This window comes from Phocoena sinus, chromosome 14 (assembly GCF_008692025.1).
Source record: "Phocoena sinus isolate mPhoSin1 chromosome 14, mPhoSin1.pri, whole genome shotgun sequence".
Classification (NCBI taxonomy): domain Eukaryota; kingdom Metazoa; phylum Chordata; class Mammalia; order Artiodactyla; family Phocoenidae; genus Phocoena; species Phocoena sinus.
Window position 1 is genome coordinate 17,193,506 of NC_045776.1, and position 19,536 is coordinate 17,213,041.

A 19,536-nucleotide genomic window follows, 5' to 3' on the forward strand; every position below is an offset into this window, starting at 1 on the left:
TTTGCCACCAAAGTATGGGATATTATATTTAGTAATGGGGAGTCTGATGATGGCATTCACATTTATTTAAGCAGAGACCCTCAGAGGTGTATTGTAATTATGTGTGTGTCACACAATGGCCTGACTCGATACCAGCAAAATCGCCAAGGTGGGGGCAGACTGAAGGGCAGAGAGCATTGAAATATTTTTCTGCTTAGCCACTGCTATCCCATTTACGTAGCATTTAGTGGACACCAGCACTGAGCTGGTGATTGCAATCGATTGGAGAAAACAGACATGCAAACTGTCAGAATGCTGGACAAGATGGAAGATGTGCGAAAGTTGGGTAAGAACGCCGGTGCTGTGGAAGTGCAGAGGGAGGAACAGTTAATTCAGGTGGGGCGATCAGAGGTGGCTTCAGGAAGATGAGACATTTGAGCTGGCCTTGCAGGTGAGTCAGGTGTGAAAGGTAGAGCAGGTGGTAGAAATGTTTAGATGTATATATGGATGAGCAAACCTGGTCCAGACTGATGGTGTAACACAACCGGCCTGGAGACAGATACAGGAGCCCAGCCACCTGTGGCAGGATTGGAGGGATGGAGGAGGAAATGGGGCTGGAGAGACAGCAGGAGGCAAGGCTTGTGAGGGCATCCCGAGAAAAGTAAGCACCCTCCAAGGAGGACCTTGTCTGTTTGTTCATCTCTATTTTTAAGACCTAGCCAGCAACTGGCACATGGCTGGTGTTCAATAAAAACTTTATTAAATGTAGGAATGACTATTTATTTTTTATAATTTTTATTGGGGTATAGTTGATTTACAATGTTGTGTAAGTTTCAGGTGTACAGCAAAGTGAATCAGTTATACAGATACATGTATCCACTCTTTTTTTAGATTCTTTTCCCATAGAGGCCATTACGGAGTACTGAGTAGAGTTCCCTGTGTGGTCCTTATTAGTTATCTATTTCATATGCAGTAGTGTGTATGTGTCAATCCCAATCTTCCAATTTATCCCTCCCCCCGCCTTATCTCCTGGTAACCATAAGTTTATTTTCTACATCTGTAACTCTATTTCTGTCTTGTAAATAAGTTCATTTGTAGCCTTTATTAGCTACAAGTTAGCCTTTGTACGAATTAGCCTTTATTAGCTACATTGTTAGCCTTTATTTTAGATTCTACATATAGGTGATATCATATGATATTTGTCTTTCTCTGCCTGACTTACTTCATTCAGTATGACAATCTCTAGGTCCACCCATGTTGCTGCAAATGGCATTATTTCGTTCTTTTTAATGGCTGAGTAATATTCCATTGTACATATGTGCCACATCTTCTTTATCCATTCATCTGTTGATGGACATTTAGGTTGCTTCCATGTCCTGGCTATTGTAAATAGAGCTGCAGTGAACACTGGGGTGCATGACTATTGAGGTGAGGCATTACGAGCATTTATTCTTGCTTTAGGACAGTGATTCTGTTGGTGCAAAGGGATGAAAGAATCATGGCGAGGTCTCCAGGGTGGTGGACATTTGTCGTTAGTTACCAGAAGGCTCCTTCCCAGCTGGCCACAGAGCTCCTCCTCCTTGAGCAGAACCTGTTCCTTCTTGTCCAGTGGCCCAGTGATTAGTTCACAGTGGGGAATATGCCTCAAGCGAAGCCAGTGAGAACCTTTCCCGGAACTTTTCTTGCCAGAGCTATGTCAACTCTTGTCTGTTTCCACTGGGATTGCTAAACCAGGGGGATATGAATTTGGGGCTGCCAGCAACTGTCTTGCCTAGCACAGTAGGCAGACTGCAGTCAGGCGGCAATACTCGGAGCCGAGAGATGGAGAAATTGAGCCCTGACAACATCATTTGTGGTGTCAGTTCCAGTTATGCCTGAAACCTCCACAAGTCTACATTATTCAAGTCAATAGTCCCCTTTTTAGCTTAATTCACTTGGAGGCAGAGCTTTGTCCCTTGTAACCATGGTGGTCCTGACTAGTACAATCAATTAGGAGACTATTTCCAAAGTCTCAACAACTACTACAATTTGAAAGCAAAATAAGAAAGATTGAGATCTACTGCAGAGGCACTTTACTGGATATTTAACCAAGGGGCTCTGTCTTAACCAAAAGTCATAGTAAACTCAAAGGTGTTTTCGTTCACACTGTGTGTATTTTTATTTTTGCCCCATAAACCTACATAGTGCCAGGGACCCAGCGTAGATGTGGTGTGATGAGACAGGAAGTATTATCTTCTGTGGGTTGTTGTATTCCTGCAGTTCCTCTGCTTACTCCTCACTCATCTTCATCCCTGTTTTCCATCTTCACTTAAAGGAGGCAGAACCTTCTAGGTTGGAGGAGGAGGGTTGGAGAAATTGATGAGAAAGAAGACAGGGTGTTAGGTTCAGAGTAGGGAAATGACCCCTCCTTTTGCTTGGAATTCCCTTTTAAATTTGGAAGTCTGAGGGTGGAGAGGACTTGTGTGACTCACTTCTAGGATGAAGCCCAGGGTCTCAGCAAGGCTGATAGACTCGTCCTCCCAGCTGTCAGGGTGGGGTCGCGGTGGAATGGAGTTGATGGTGAGATGAGGTCTGTGCGGGCAGGAGAGGGCCAGCAATCCCTGGGTTTCCTTGGGAGGGAGAGAGTGGGCTAGTCTGTAAGGGGCTTTCTTGTGGCCAGAACCAGGAAGGATGAGCAGACCACCCATGACTTGGCTACAGAGGAACAGGGATGGAGATGGGTCAAGGCTGAGAGGTAGTCATTCCCACCTCTACTGGGCAGCAACGACATTGCACAGCCCTGTTGCCTCCCTCCCCTGGAGCTTAGGATCGGCTGCAGAAGGCATGAGGGAGGGTGGGAAATCCTGAATGTGACTTAGACCTGAAATGGTTGTGACATCACTGAGTTTGAGAATTCTCCTGAAATTAATAAGATTGAGTTTCTGACCATCAGGTGGAAATGAGTCATTGAGAAATAAATCCTATTAGAGGAAGAACCCTTGAGTTTATGATTTAGGAAATTTGTACGTGTTACATACACTCTGGGGTACTAATCTTTAGTAAAGATTCAGTAAAGATTTGGTAAAAGTAACATCTTTAATTAAAGGGCGTATGGGGTTGACCAGCAGCACAACTCACCAACAAGCAACCCCCTACTGTGCTTGTGGACCGTGGCCAGCCCTGCTTGCATGACCATCTTTGCTGTTAAGGCTTCTGTCTAGTGAGCTGCCATCCATTCCAGGCGAGGGAGTGACCAGCCTGATTGCCAGAGCCCACAGACACTAATTATAGGAACCGGACATTTCTGAAGGATTCTTTAAGCCTTTGCCCAAATAGAGACCTCCCTGCTCTGATTTCAAAATGCAGGTTTGCCCAGGATTGATTAATTTGTACAGATGAAAACATTCAAAACCTTTCAGGCAGTGGTGCTCAAATTTCAGTGTGCATCCAAGTTACCTGGTGGGGAGAGGGGCATGGTGTTTGATAAAATGCAGATTCCCAGACCTGGCCCCTGGATTTTGATTTTGATGTAAGTGATCTTTGGTACACATTTTGAGAAAGTCTTAAGGGTATCGAATACCATTTGGATTTCCTTAAACGCACTCAGAATGGACAAATAACTCATTCAAATTCTCTCCTGTGGATTAATTCTAAAGGCAAACCTAAGTTTTTAAGGGGGGAAAAATCATGTGAAAGGTAGTTTCTCTAGAAAGTTGACAGCAACTAGAAGGAAGATGTGCCTCGAATAGACATGACATCTTAATCACTGGTACTGAGGAGCTGCAATGCCAGACTGTAGAACGCTTACATAAAACTGTAGCTCTTTTTCTGTTATTAAAGAACGCAAGCCCAGGAGTACAATAGCGGAACAAGAACTAATTCGGGAAGCTTGCTGGTATGATATTGTCAGTCACACCAGTGATGTGGATAAAAGCTTTTATCACATGAAATAATTTCAGTGAAAGGGCTTTATCGCTTTTTATTTGCTGGGCATTTACAGGAGAATAAACATGCTGGTATATATTATATACGGAGCGAAAGTCAGCAGCAAATGAAAGCAAAGACCCCCGGACCCAGTTACCAGAACAGACTATGGTTGCTTAGCAACCAGGCAACTGGAGAATTCTCTCCCCCTTTCTTTCTTTTGTTTTTAGATTGCAGTAACCTTTGATCAATTTTGGTTCCACAACAAAAGCCTTGGCTATTTTGAGCAAAGGATACCTGCTAATTTGTAGTAGAGGGACATAGACCATGACACCTAATTTCTGTCTACAATTTCATGTTAAACAGAAAAAGTCTAAAATTCCTTTTAAAAGTCTTAGTGCTGGTGGCTGAGTCCTTGATGAATCAGAAGTTACATGATAATTGCCTCCAATTACTCTAAAGATGTCGCTGTCTGTCAATTCACCTTCATTCTTCTGCTCACCGGTCAGCTTTTGAAGCCTAGTTCTTGGTTCTAAATCCAGTTCCTAAGAAGCATATGAATGCCCAAGTCCTAAATCCTTGGGAGACTTTAGATGGCCATTCCTTTCAAAAACATTGTGGAATTAGGGAACACTGAACAGGGAAGGGCTTTATAAATCATCCCTCTTGTTCCTTCCTCCTTTATAGGCTCTTTCCATTCAATGTCCACAGGCCCAGCTCCTATCCACGAACTCTCTGGATTCTTCTCCCTTTCAGGGAGCTTTAAAGCTGTGAAAATCAAGGAAGGTACAGATGATTGTCTGATTCGATCGTCTACCCAACATAGAAGGGGCATATCTGACAGTCTGCGTATAGCATGTCAATGGAGATTCCGTGGGATAGAGCAGATACTGGCTTCCAAGGATCAAATCTCACAAAAGTCTGCTAACAGTTTGGATTCTAGAGGGAAAGTTTATTTCAGTGAAGTTAACTTTTCTGAATCAACCAGTCAAGGATTCCTAATAGTTCAAAAGCGCTATCTGCTTAGTTGGAAAGAATGTGAAGGAAGGGGTGGCAGGGAGCAGAGGTTAGGGAGGGAGGGGATCATGCCATTGTTCTGAGCTCTGTGGCTCTTCCTCTTCAAGGTCTTCTGTCGGCTCGAGGTGAGTGGGAACCATGTGAGCAGTGCAATTATTTTCCTCCTTAAAAAAGAAGGTGAAGAGTAGCTTTGCAGCCCCACATGCTCTGGGTCTCGAATCAGCTTTGGCTTTGCCTTGATGGGCAAAGGATAATTTCATGGCCTCTCCATGACTCACGTTAAATTAGGAACACAATTCCCAAGAGGCAAATTCCCAGGCCACATGGGTTATAGGTGTAAAGGGATGGCCTTGGTGTTACTCTCCCAAACTTGTCTAAATGCAAAGGCATGGTGATGTCCTTTGATGTCTAGGGATGTTGGGTACGGAGCCTGTAGAGTTTGTGGGGGGCCCCGGACCGGTCAGAGGAGAGGAGACTGGACCTACACCCAGTTTTCCGCTCTGAAGCCCCACATCCAGGTTTGTCACCGGCTCACTTTACAGCAGCTCCTTGCACTTTGCTGAAAAGAAGATGAGCAATGCTCACCTGCCCTGCAGATCTCCAAAGTCTGAGCTTGTTCTTGTTAGGCTGGTGTCCCCAGCACCTGTCACTTTTCTCCCTGTCCTCAATTACTGCCACCTGAGCAACTGCCTGGGTGGGGAAGCACTTTGAACTTAAACTGTCTTTGTGTCTGTGCCTTGAGCTGAACCTAATTGCGATTCTCCACCTGCTTCAGCATTCCAGGAAACCTCTGGGAGCCCTCATGTGGCTCATTTAGATCCTGGAGAACCCCAGAGAGGCCAGCCAGAAACGCAGAGGCCTAGGGAAGAAGGATCTGCCATTTCTTTCTTTGTGGCTCGCCACTGACTCCCTAATGAGCTGATTCCTGTTTCTGTGAACGGATTAACATGAGTGAAACTGTGTTTTGATTACTGCCACTTCCTAAAAGAGGATTTAGGATCACGAGGCTACTGTGGCTAGAACAGCCTCCTCCTTCCCTAGCGGCAGAGGGGCCCAACACCGGAAATAAATAGGTCAGTGGAACAGTCGTGCTGTTGAAAGGCTCACAGACTCACACAGAGGGACATGGTTCTGAGTGGTTGAGTTAAACATTTTACAGCCAGGACTGTTTCATTCGAAGGCCTGAACATTTATATGTGAACCTAACCCAGTTGCTGACAAGAACTCCTCCTAATATACTCTTCATGCCCGCTTGATGCCGGAGCTGGTCAATTCAGTGTGAGGACAATTTAATTTAGTAAATAGTATTAGCCAAATTGGTAATTCCGTGCAGGGGCAAATCAGGAACCTGGCTGACTCAATTCTTGGCTTTTCCCCAAGTTGAGTTAGAATTGTGTAGAGGTCACCTGTTAGCCTTTGTATCTTTATCTGCAGTTATTAACAGTACGCTTGGACGCAGGAGTCAGAGAATTGGCATAATGGGGAACAAAGGCTACAGAGAAAAGTACAATAGAGGTGTGTGCATTGTCTGGGGTTCAGAGACTGAGAAATCTCTGTTGAAAATGGTTGAATTGGGTGTGTCACCCAGGATATATATTCCCTGTCCTTTTTGCTCCATCAGCTGTTAGAAATAACATTTTCTTTAGGAACCCCCATGGAATTAACCCTTTGGGTAGAGTATGCCAATCTTTAATGTAGGTGTTGCCTTTGGATTTTAACCATTTGTGCAAACTTACAGTTTGGGAAATGGACTTAAGATGGATTAAGATGGACGTGAATGGATTAAGATGTTGACTCCAAAACTTACCTTGATTGATCACGACTCGAATCAAGAAAAGTGAAAAAGTCTAGCAGCACAAGCAAGCTGCCATTGCTGAGCTATGCCACAGAACCCCACCCCAAGCACCGGCATTGAAAGGAGAGTTTGAAGGCCCGACACAAGGGCCTGAGTCTGGGATAGTGACCCCGGGCAGCCCTTCCCTCCACTGTCAGATTTATAGACCAGAAAAATGTGGTTAACACTGAACATCAGCTAGGGAAATTCCTAGATTAGTTCCATAGAGCCCGAAACTTCAGGAGTTGGCACACACCATGCTGTAGGAGGAAGAGGCATTTCAGGAGGGCTTTGGGCAACCCATGGGCGACACCCGTGAAGACTTGGACAAGATCATCACGGATCTGCATTCTACCCTCCAGCTTCCAGCAACTCCTTCCTCTTATTTTCCTGCATTTCCCCAGAAGAGGCTGGCCTCGTGTATTTGCAACTGGACATTCCAGCCTTATCAGAAAGCTGGTCGAATGTTTGTCTCTTATGGACTTAACATTTACTTTTAGCACAAGAGTGACTAACCGCAGCACAATTGTCCCTCAGTTAAAAAGAAGCCCCTAATTTCATCCTAGGCTCTGGAGTCAGCCTGCCTGAGGTTGAAGACTCCAACAACTACTATTTGTAAGTGAGTTACCTAACCTCTTTGTGCCTCAGTTTTCTCTGTCTATAAAATGGGAAATAATAGAGTTTACCTCATGGGGTTGTTGTCTCAAATGATATAATACAGGTAAAGGACTTAGAATAAGGCCTGGAACATGGTAAATGCTCAGTAAATGTGCCTTAATATTACATAACCCAATATTGATGGACACCGTTAGTGTGTTTCTGTGTTCACTGGGGAAGGAATAGAGAATGACTGTGCTTCTTTTAACACAACACCACCAACTCTCCTCACAGCCCTAGTTATTCTCCTTGGCTCTAAAACAGTTCCATTACCTCTTTCAGGGCCAGGTAATGCCTTGAAAAGCCCCACAGTGCTCAGACCACTTCTTTTAACACTTAGCAATGGAGACAATAGAACCCAATCATTTGGGAGTCAACTAAAGTAATCGTTGAGACCCCCTTTCAGGCCAGCTGGGCAGCAGTGTGGTGCTCAAATAGCTCCAGCGGCCGGAGTGGAGGTCTGCGGTGCTCTGTTTTGACACCTGTATCCTGAATCCTCCAGTCCCTGAAAATGGGAGCGTTTCTGGTAGAAATCACCTTGGATGCTGGGGACACTTTAATCCCCAGAGGGATGAATCACAGGGCCAGGGAGGGTGATGTAAAGGGAATGGGGAGAACTGGGAAATTCATGGAGGACACAAATTCATTTAACTCCTGAGACAATTGAAGTTTCATCATTCAGTTCACATTGTTTTAACACGTGATTTTCAGATTTCCCCCAAGGCTTTAAGTCTTCTTTGGGCTTTGAAAAGTCCAGTCTTGTGGCCAGAATCAAATCTTTACTAACTGAGGGTTGTGCTGGCTTAAGGCACTCTGTTTTGAGCATCAGGGCTCACTCTGCGGTCTCGCAGACCTAGATGTGGTGACTTCTCTGAGACCCGGACTTGTCATCTGTAACCTTGGGATCATAATAGGACCTGTTTCAAATAGTTTAAATGTAAAGTGCTTAGTACAGTGCCTGGCACATGGTAAGTACTATGCAAATGTTTGCTACTATAATTATTAAAAAGTTTTGTTCCAGGGGAATATGCACTTAACCAAAGATTCAAATTAGGTGGGTTCTGGTTAACTGATATTCCTCTGTAGGTAGGAAAGTCTTAAAACATAAGTCTTTGTTTCTGTGAGGGGAAGGTAGAGCATGATACAGTTGGATTAGGAAGTATCAGGCATATCTAGGTGATATGCTTCCTCCCAGGAGAGTGTTCTATCTATGCAGACACCCTGTAAGTACCAGTTGGTTATGAAGGTGAGGCCTGATCTTGTCTGCAGCCCTTATTTTATGCTCCCAGGCTTGGGAGCCAGGGCAAGTGGTGCCACAACTCAGGAATTCTCTCTCTCCCTTTGCTGGGTCCTTTACCAAAAGAGCAAGTCCTCCCAAATTGTTTCACTGCCTGTAGCTCCGCGCAAATTGGCCAAAGGTTGGGAGCCTCTCAGGAAGAGATAGTTTATACCAGCAGGAAAAGATGTTAACCTCAAATACTTCCATGAAAGTCAGTTATTAGGGCCAAGCCCAGAGCAGCTCAGGGAGCGTCAATTCCTGGGAATGGGGGCCTCCATGTTACAGTGCCCAGAGCCGGTATGGCTGCCTTCCAGGTTCATGAACTGTTATTAGGGGGGCACAAAAAGGTTCACAATCAACGCATGCTTATTTATGGTACCCTTGTCCTTGTCATTCTTATTACTATCGCTGTGTATACTGTATTCTGGTCTGCTCATAATTATACTAAATGTCATCCTTTATATATTTAATTGTTAAGAAATAAAATTTTACTTAAAAGTTGGAAATTTTAAATAGGGACCTAATATAGAGCAAACTCTCAAGGGAAATAAGATTAAGACATTCATGGATTTTCAACTCAAATATAGATGGCAATGAGCTAAGAGACCGGAGGACACAGAGAGTCTCCTTCCTGCATTTCTGTGTCCTCTTTATGGCAAATAAGGTCAAAGTTTATCGGCGTCCTGATGGGAATCACAGTTTTGTGATTAAATATGCCATCAAAGTCTGTATTTTCTAGTGCTGTGAAGCAAGGGAATTTTAAAACAAGTGTTACAGTATGTAAACAATTCTCTATTAGTTGAGGAGCACACATGCTATTGGTCAGGGCTGTAGAGCATTTTCATTGTTTCATTGCTCCATTTCTCTTCAAAGAGGTAAAGAAGGAATCTATGTAGGAAACAGAATCTCAACTAATTAGTAAGGCCTGGCCTTCCGCCCCCCCATAAACTCATTTATCAGATATGTTCTTATTTTAACCAGTTATTAAAAAAAGCAAATACTCTTTATCAGGCATGTCTCTATTTTAACCAATTACTTTATTGCATTTTTATTACAAGTGCAAAGGTTAGACAAAGTTGACGCCTGCCGTCTACATGGGCCTTAGTCACAGCAAACACTGCTGGTCAAAGAACTTTGGAACCAGGCTTCTTATTGTCCAAACTGTCATTAGTGCCTAAGTAATTATTACAAATGTCTTTTATATGTCAACCATTATGTTGAAAGTCTTCCCAAGTTCAAGCACACCAGGGGAGAAATCACCTCCCCCTTGGAGTCCTCTGATAATCTTGAAAGATTATTGTTTCAGCCCTAAACGGATGTGCATAAAATGGTCTTTTGTGAAGTAAGGCTTATGGTACTACCCGGTCATAAATACAGGTTGATAGAAGCACAAGTGTTAATTACACAGTGTATTAATTTGAGCTAAAAGTATCCATTTGAATTTCAAAGTTTATTTAGCTATCTGACTATTTGTCTTGTACCAGCCTTTTGCTCTTTCCAACAACCACTTAGAGAACGTCTTTCACTGTCTCAGACAGGAGATGGAAAGGGAGGGGGCCAGAGAAAGGACATGGACATAGATATTTTCAGGGTTTAGAGTGCTTGCAACATTCATTCAGAGAATTCTTGCCCTGAGTTCTAATCTCTCTCTGGTTTTGTTCCGTCTTTGTAAAGAAGACTTTGGGAAGTGAGGAGAGGCAGTGGGCGTGGGCAACAGGCCAGCCCCATGGACACTGAATTAACAGTCTTGAGTTGATATTCTTGTTACTACAGGTCAGAATGAGAGTTCTGATGGATTTTACCACTGGCTGGCTCTGTGGTCTTGGGTTAAGTCACAGCACCTCTTGAAGCCTTAGTTTTCTCATCTGTATTTCAAAGGATGCTGCTGCATGGGTCTTGCTCCAAGTGTGGCCCATCAGCATCGCTCAGTGCTTGATGAAAATGTGGCTTCTGGCCCTCGCTCCAGAGCCTCTGATGGCTGGGATGGGGCCTGAGAATCTGTGTGTTTAACTAGCCCACGCGTGCTGCTCACACTCCATCTAGGACCACTGGCTACGTGAGCCGTGAGGCTCCCTGTGAGCTTGCAGTCTGTGCTGGGACAGGTATGGGTGGCTGAAACAAGTGTACATATGATGGCTGGGGCTGGCCTTGGCTGATAGCAGGTAGCTGGACCAGGTGTTAGTTTCAGGAGAGAGGGGGACAGTCTCCCGGCCTGTGGTCAGGGAGGGGTGGGACTCAAAGCTCTGGTTGCGTCCATTTTCACTTCCCTGAGACACACCACCTTCTCCTACTGGGTGAGTCTGGGTGAGGCTGCTGTCCAGGAGGATTGCAGAGACCCCAGGCCACCCTCTCCATGTTTGTTTGGCTCCTTGTAGACCAAGATGGTCTAAGAATCACCTTTATCTACATGATGCAGCTGTGGGTGTAGCCTTTATTTCTAGAGCGGTGTGAAATTTGAGCAAAGGTTCTTTCTTTCTCTCTCCCTCCCCCCCTCCCTCTCCCTCCCTCCCTCCTTCCCTTCCTCCATTTGCCCTGCTTCTGTCTCTATATGGATATTCCTGATCTCCTGGACTGGCTGTCTAGAATGGCAGCTGACTTTACCTCTCACCAGGCTGCCTGATGGAATTAGAAAACTCCAAGAGACCTTGCAGCCCCAAGAATGTATGCCTCTTTACTTCCCAAAAGGACAAGTCCAGTAAGTCAATAACCTACCTGCTACACCAAGATATGTGATTCATTAATTAAAGATTGACCAGCACAAGACTGGGACTGAGGAATGAGCCAGGTCACACTGTGGTTTTCAATCTGTGTCATCTTGGCAGAGGCCGTCTGCGTGAGTCCGCCCTTGTGCACACCCCGATACCCCCCAGTACCAAGCAGTCGTGTTCTTCTTTATGTCTTCTAGCCCAGCCTCAGTCATGCTGTGTTTGTAAGACTTTGCTTCCCTGATGAGATGGTGAGCTCTTCCGAGGTGGGCACGGTCTTCTTCCTTGCATCTCCAAGGCCTGTGGCTACAGAGGACCACAGGTTGGGTGACTTACAGAGATTCACTGTCTCTTAGTTCTGAAGGCTGGAAGTCTGAGATCAAGGTTTGCTTTCTCCCGAGGCCTTTCCTTGGCTTATAGATGACCATCTTCTCCCTGTGTCTTCACATCATCTTCCCTCTGAGTGTGTCTGTGTCCAAATTTCCCCTTCTTATAAGAACACAGTGGTATTGGATAAAAGCCCACCCTAATGGCCTTACTTTAACTTCCAAATGCAGTCACATTCTAAAGTACTAGGGCTTAAGACTTGAATGTATGAATTTTGGGGGTCACAAGCCGGGAACACCTCAATGTTTGTCAAGGAGTAAATGAATTAACTCTCTGTGTCTATGCTGTCTTTACAAATGGACACTCTCCTTCCTTACCTCTTCCAGACACATAAATAAGCATGGACGTTTTACTGGGCAATACACAAACAGGAGGACATATTTTTAATAAAATTGAGGCTACTGGTGATCAAACTTGTGATCAGACCAGAGCCATCACAAGGTTTGGTTGCTACAGACGGTACTTGGGTTTCTTATTTTCCTACATTCTTGAGTTCCTGGGAGGTTCCGTAGCAGAAGATTCCACAGAAAGACAAGTTTTTGTTTTGTACCACTTCGTCCGCATGACTTTTCAAATTCCCCTTTGAAAGTGTTTAAGCAGCTGAATGTGTGTCTGTTAGAAGTCTGAACTAGAGTGGAGTGGGGAATTTGAAATCCTGGTACGGTTCTTATGCCCCAGGCTGTCTTCTGTGCCTTTGGAGCCCCTGAGAGCTGATCATAGTTTTCATAAACCACCAAGCTGCAAAGTCTCCAAGAATCCTTCTCACTCTTTCCAAGTCCCTACATCATCACCCTTCTCGTCCTCCTTTGGTGTTTACAGAGTGAGCGTGCTGTACTTTCCAACATGGGTTTATGTTGGGGCCTCATACCACCTCTGAGAGGTAAGAGAAAAAAGGATGACGATTCCCTTTTCTAGATGGGGAGAGGAATGAACAGATCGATTATGTGATATGCACAACTTCCCTGACTTAAAGTTTTCCTTCCTCTGCTCAACTCCAGGGTGACTTGTCCAGATGTCACTTGCATGGATCTTAACTTCCTCTCACCTTGTATTATCTGTTCCTCTGTCAAGCTTCCTGAAAGTAGGGCTCAAACCTTTAACCCCTACGTGATTCTATGTGCCCGCACACAGTAGATGCTCAGTCATTGCTTGTTATGTAGCATACCTGGTACCATCTCTTGAGCAGCTGCTATATCCTGCCCTGCTTTGCACCTTAACATACTCCATCTTATTGAATTCTGCAGCCCTCTGCAGTAGGTATATCTTCATCCCCGTTTAACAGAGGGGAAAGCTGAGGCTTAGCAAGGTTAGGTGATTTGGCCAAGGTCACGGAGCTAGTAAGTGATGAAACCAGGATCTGAACCTGGGTACACTTGACGGGTCTGGCTGCTGTGCTTTATCACTACTCTGCACTGAATGGTGGTCGCACAAGGAGTTAAGAACAAACCAGACTAGAAGCCCTCTCTTGGGGCGTCAGTGTCCAGAGCCCCAGCGCAGCTGATGAGCATCCTTTCAAATAATCCACAGTGCAACATCTTCCATTTTCACAGACAGCTTAGATTTCCTATTGTCTAATCTCGGTTTGGCTCATCCTACGTATTTCTGATTCAATTTGCCTCCTTTGGGACACCTACGTGTTCCTACGTACATACATTCATCTGTTCAGTTCTGAGAGCTCATTGCCAAGCCTGAAAACAGATCTCGACATTTCTGGGTTTCTATCATCTCCCAGATCTTTTGTCCCAACCCCTTCTCATCCCCGCCAACCCCAAGCAATCAGCCTGAGAATTTGGGACTTTCAAATTGTGTCCTTCTCCAAGGGCACAAGGACATTCCCCAGTGTCATTTTAGAGGACCCAGTCTGCAGAGCAGGTAGTGAAAGAAACAAAGTATCATTTCCCTTTGGAATTAGCAAAAAAAAAAAAAAAGGCCGGGGGGATCTTGTTTCAGTAGGGAATTTATTGCTAGCAGTGTAATTGTGGCAGAATGGTTATTAGTCATAAAATTCTCAGTGTATTTTATTGATAAGACTTAGAGTTGGCAGAAACAGTAACCACATCTCTGTTCTCCCCTTCCTCTCACAGCAACACTGAGTAGCCTGGGGCGGGCGGGGGGTCTCACCCACTCAGCCAGGCCAGCAAAATCCTGCCCCTGGGTGTGTTTCCTGAGCTCCAGCCTCTGAGAGCCAGGTGTGTGCTTCTGCAGGCTGAATTTGGCTGTAAATTATGTTTTGTTTTCTGTCAGCTGCCTGACAGCTAAAATCATATTTGCTGTCAGAGGTGACAGGGGCCACAATGGTGATGTATTAAAGTGCTGCAGGGTCACGGGAGAGCGGGCTGGGCAGGTCCTCTGGCCCCTCGGCTCTTACCTGCCAGAGCCAGTGTGCCGGGTGCAGGAGGGCACCACGAATGAGATGCAGTCTCATCAGACTCATGGAGAACATGGCCAGCTTCCATACGGAGCTCTAAATAGACTTAAGATGTTGGCGAAACCCTATCCCTTAACTGCATTGTACGACAAAATGCAGAGTCCATCACCATAATTACTTCCAAGCACGAGATTCCAAAGCATTTTGGCTATATTCAAATGGATATTTAAACTCACAGACAACAAGCTTAATTTTTCCCCACATGACTGATGGTTCTGGTCACTGTCCCAGCCCCCAGGCCTGCCCTCCACTCCCACCAGGATGCCAGCTTTTTTCATTTCTGGAGACCAGAGCGATGTGATAAGCCCTGCCTTAAGGTTTCACCACTCCCTAAATAGAAACATGGCATCCTCTTGCTCCACCCCGGCCCCTTATAAGCTGACCTCAGGCAGTCTTTCCTTTGTGTCTGTCTAGATTCCTCCCCTCTCCTTTTCTTGGATTCCTACTGGGTTCACAGGGGCACCTTATAAGGTAGAATCCAGCCTCTTTAAAGCATTATTGTTGGAAACCCACCACTCTGTCAGGGACCGCTACCACTTACTCAGCCCTCGCTGAGGACAGCCGTCATGGATGCACTGGATCTCCATCTACAGATCCCTCGGGGCACGAGAGGACCAGTTGGAGAACCAGAGTGGGCAGTGCGGCTGGGCCCACCTCCAAAGCCCACTCCTCTCTTTCTGCCACTGCTCTGAAGCTCACAAGGGATGAGCTCGAATGACCTTTATTTTATTATTATTATTATTATTATTTTTTGCGGTACGCAGGCCTCTCACCGCTGTGGCCTCTCCCGTTGCGGAGCACAGGCTCCGGACGCGCAGGCTCAGCGGCCATTGCTCACGGGCCCAGCCGCTCCGCGGCATGTGGAATCTTCCCGGACCGGGGCACGAACCCGTGTCCCTTGCATCGGCAGGCTGACTCTCAACCACTGTGCCACCACGGAAGCCCCTGACCTTTATTTTGAACAACGGGCACCTTAGGTCTAGGGTTGGCTTCATGGGCACGTAGCTGTACAGCCACCCAGGGCCCTACGCCCAGAAAGGCCTTGCACTTGGGGGTTGATGATCTCTGGATGCTGAGTCTTGAAATTCTTACTCATTCTGTCTTTGAATTTGTGTTTCATAAGTGAAGTCCGATGGGACAGTGGCACATGTGCCAGGGCACTTGGAGCTTCAGGTAAGCACCATACACCTCTGGGGCCTCCCTGTGCCCCCAGAAAGGTTCTCAGCTGCCTGTTTCCTGGTACCCTGGCACCCAAGGCCCTGCTCAGCAGCCCTCTTCCTCTCTCTCCCTCTCCAACACTGCCACTCTCTGCCTGGGTGTTGACAGGGGAGGCCCAGGCACTCCTGCTGCCCTCGGGCAGGGCCTGAGTGTGGACGCAGGGAGGGTGGGAGTCAGGTGTGTGCCCTTCAGCACCTTGGGGTTGGTGGTGGCCGTCCCCACCCTGGGCTGGGCTGGCAGGGCCTCTCATTCACCCCCGATCCAGGTCCTGAGCACATCCCAGTACAGAAGTTGCAAACCTTTGGGGGTTGCCCATCTGCCCGGGGGCAGGGAGACTGACTGCCTTGCCCCTGGCCAGGATGCTGCATTTTCCTCTTGCCTTAGCCCAGCTGATGATGTAGCTGGCTCTGCTGAGGTCCTTAGGTGTATGGAAGCAGCAGTATTATGAATAGAACATGGTGGTGATTTGGGGCTATGGGGTGAGGGCTACCTCAGGAGAAGGGGTTCCAATGCCTTGGCCTTACCCAGCTGAACACTTCTGGGAATATAATAGGCTCTACGTTTTCTATTTAGAAAAAGATATAAGTCAGTAGGAAAAGCAACGTTTCCCTACAAACATCACAAACCAGAGAAGCAAAGCAAGTGCAGTTACCAGAAGGGAAAGGGTAGGTATTCGGTTTCAATTTCAAGACACAGAATGTTGTTCTTTTGATTGTTTGGTTTCTGCACAGCAAACCCAAAGCGGTCAATGTGTGTCAGCCTCTGGACCAGCACACAATGACCCTGAAATATTTACAGGCATGCTTGCCTGCTGTCTCATTCAGGGTCAAAGCAGACCTTGACGTTCTAACATGGCATCTTGACTCGTGTCCTGTAGTGTCACGGAACTCCAGAGTGTCAGGGCTGGAAGGAAATGTATCCATTCAAGACCTCATTTTGCCAAGAACTGAGGCCCAGGCAGACGTGCCTTTCTTCCTCACTTACTTAGGACTAAGACCAGAGGTCTCAGGGTTCCTAGTCCAGTATCTTTACCTGAATTAAAGGAGTAATATAGTGAGAGCTAACACTGAGGATTCTAGGTACAGAACTAATCCTTGCACTCAGAGCTTAGCTCATTTGATTCTCACAAAAACCCTCTGAAGAAGGTATTTCAGGGGAGTCTAATCAAAGGCACATTTAACTGGGGCAGATCCAACTGTGTACTAGTTTCCTAGGATCTGCCATAGCAAAGCACCACAAAATGAGTAGCTGAAACAGTAGACATTTATTGTCTTCAGTCTGGAGGCTAGAGGTCTGAAATCAAGGTGTTGGCAGAATTGGTTTCCTCCTGAGAGCTGTGAAGGAGAATCTGGTCCAGCCTTCTCTCCTAGCTTCTTGTAGCTTCAGGCATCCCTTGGCTTGTAGATGGCTCTCTTTGCCCTGTGTCTTCACATCACCTTCCCTGTGTATGTGTCTTTGCATCCAAATTTCCCCATTTTATAAGGGCAGCAGCCATGCTAGGTTAGGGCCCATCTAATGACCTCATTTTCCTTGATTGCCTCTGTAAAGATTGTGGCACAAAGTAAGGCCACATTCTGCAGTGCTGGGGGTTAGCACTTCAACGTATTTTTAGGAGGGACAGAATTTCATCCATAACAAATTGGAGAGAGGGAGAGAGATATTAAGTACCGAGGGCTAACTAATTCCATCATATTTCCACTGGCAGATGGCCCTGTGTGGAACAAGGGTGAGACAGGAGACATAAACCTCCTTCTCTCCCCCGTCAGATTAAGTTCCTAAGTGCCTTCCAAAGTGTGAGCTGTCAAGAATGTAATTATAATATTTAAGGAGAGCCAGTTTCCACATAACCTGACCTCTGAAGACAAACCAGCTAGACTCTTTTGATGACCTGAAGAAACCCTGATCTGTGTAGTGAGACATGCTGTGTTGATCTCCACCAGGAGAAAGGAGACTCTGTTGCTGAACTGTGGCCAGTTTAAGGGGTTTTCAAGGGAAGCTCCGATGAATAGTGAGTCCTTCCTCAGGCACTGACTTTAGAATCCAGCCCTGATAAAATTGTAAACACCACTGCATTGTTTCCATGGTAGAAATGGCGCCCCAGAAACACAGAGGGATTAAGTTCCTTCCTCAAGATCACTCAGCTAGTACGTGGCACAGCTGGACCAAGGGAGTGACTGTGTGTTCCCTCCTATCCCGAACTCGAGGACAGAGCTCCTGGGGTCTGGGTTGAGGCTCGGGTGGGATTTGGAGGAATCCGTTTTCCCCTAGAAGGGAGAATGTTTGTTCTTTATGCAAATTCGCTTTGTTCCCAGAGAGAACTGGGTGTCTTGAGGCCCAACCTGGGACTGATACCTGGCTTCCTTCTGTCTTAGGGTTTAGAGTTAGCAGGAAAGGCAGGGAGAACCACCCTTCCCACAGGCAGAGACGGCACCTATGTGAAGGGCTCTGGGGAGCAATATTTTCTCCAGAGATCAGCTCCAGGACTAAGTTCGTACAAAACCCAACATTTCTAATCTTGCACTGTCAGAATTGTGCCAAGGAGGGAAAGCCACGGACCAAGAACTTAGCTTGAAGTCGAGGCAGAGGGGGAAGTGGTAGAGGAGAAGGTATGACAAAACCCAGACCAAATCCGGAACAGGCAACAGGAATTAAGCCACGAGGTAGGAGGATGGAAACTTTGGGACCTATCAGATGGAAAGAGTTTCGATGCTGAATTCAAGGGCGACTTCATTTTCCTGATCTCTGTGGAAGGTGTTCCTAAGGAATAAATGAGATAAAAATATTAATCCAGTCTCTGGTTTTTCTCTTCCTTCTTTCCACTCTTCAGGTTCATGAAAGGTGAGAGTAGGTATGCACATCCAAGCAGTGCCCCGAAATTTACATGTATGACAAAACGATCTCTCACATCCTAAGGGCACCCTTTGCCGGGTACTCACATGCACTGACACTCGGAAAACCCTGCGGGTGGCCTGTAGCCTGCCCCTTGGTGGCAACATGAGCGGTGTTCTTAGAAAAAGGACACCATGTGAAGCTGGGAGTTATGCTGCCACAGGGCAAGGAACTACCAGAAGCGAGGAGAGCAGCCTGGAACAGAGCGGCCTCTGTTACCTTGAGAGGGAGGCTGGCCCTTCTGACCTCTTGGTTTTTGCCTTCTGGCCTCCAGACCTGTGAGACAGTACATTTCTGTTGTTCTAACCTGCACATTTTGTGGTATTTTGCTATGACAGCTCTAGGAAACCAATAGAGCTGATCCCACGGCTCTTCGGGGTCGTCGCAGCTGGTTCTGGGGGTCATGCGTTCGAAGCTGTTCATCAGCCACGCCCTGGGTGTGGGCTGCTTGCTCCCCGTATCCAAGGGGTGTGAACTGGGTGAGGCAGCTCCGTCTAGTCAGGGTTATTCCTGCAGAGGTACTCAGCTCTGAGACATCTGCAGCCAGCACTCCTGCCAGAGCCAGGACCGGTGGGAGAGAAGGGAGGCGCCTTCACCCAGGGTGCAAAATGTCAGGGGCTGCCACGCCTCAGCAACCAAGATAAACAATATTTTAATGCAAAATTATACAAAAATTACAATGAGTGAAACCATGCATGATGAAAAAACACCTCTCAAAAATTTAAGTTTAAATTTTAAATCAGTAACATTGATTTTACCTCTTGCCATGGGCTGCAGAATGGCTTGGCATAGCACTGCTCCCTGCAGCTACAGAAAAGAGTGCCTTGGTCCTGAAAGGGACCTCTGGATGGCAAACCACAATGCCCACTGCGCCCAGGAAGTAAGGCCAGGTTTAGGTCCTGGGTAGTCAGACTCCATAGCCTGGATGCTTAATCACTGCCCTCTACTGCTTAGAAGCATCTAGAGGAAGTATAGCAAGCAAGAGGAATGATAGAAGCCATAAAGTTGTAAAGTATGTTGTGTTACAAAATCAAATCAATTCATCGTTCTGTGAAATGGAAATGCCAACGGGGCCATGAATAGCTGGGTTACGGTGCTCTGGGCTCTCCACCTATGAGCACTTGGACCCTTCTGGATTCAGTAGAGAAGGGAGCCCACCTCGGCTGCTGGACAGGTTACCGTGCCACGGCCGACACAGTCAAATCAAGGTCTTGATGTGCAAGGACAAGGGCGTCTGCTT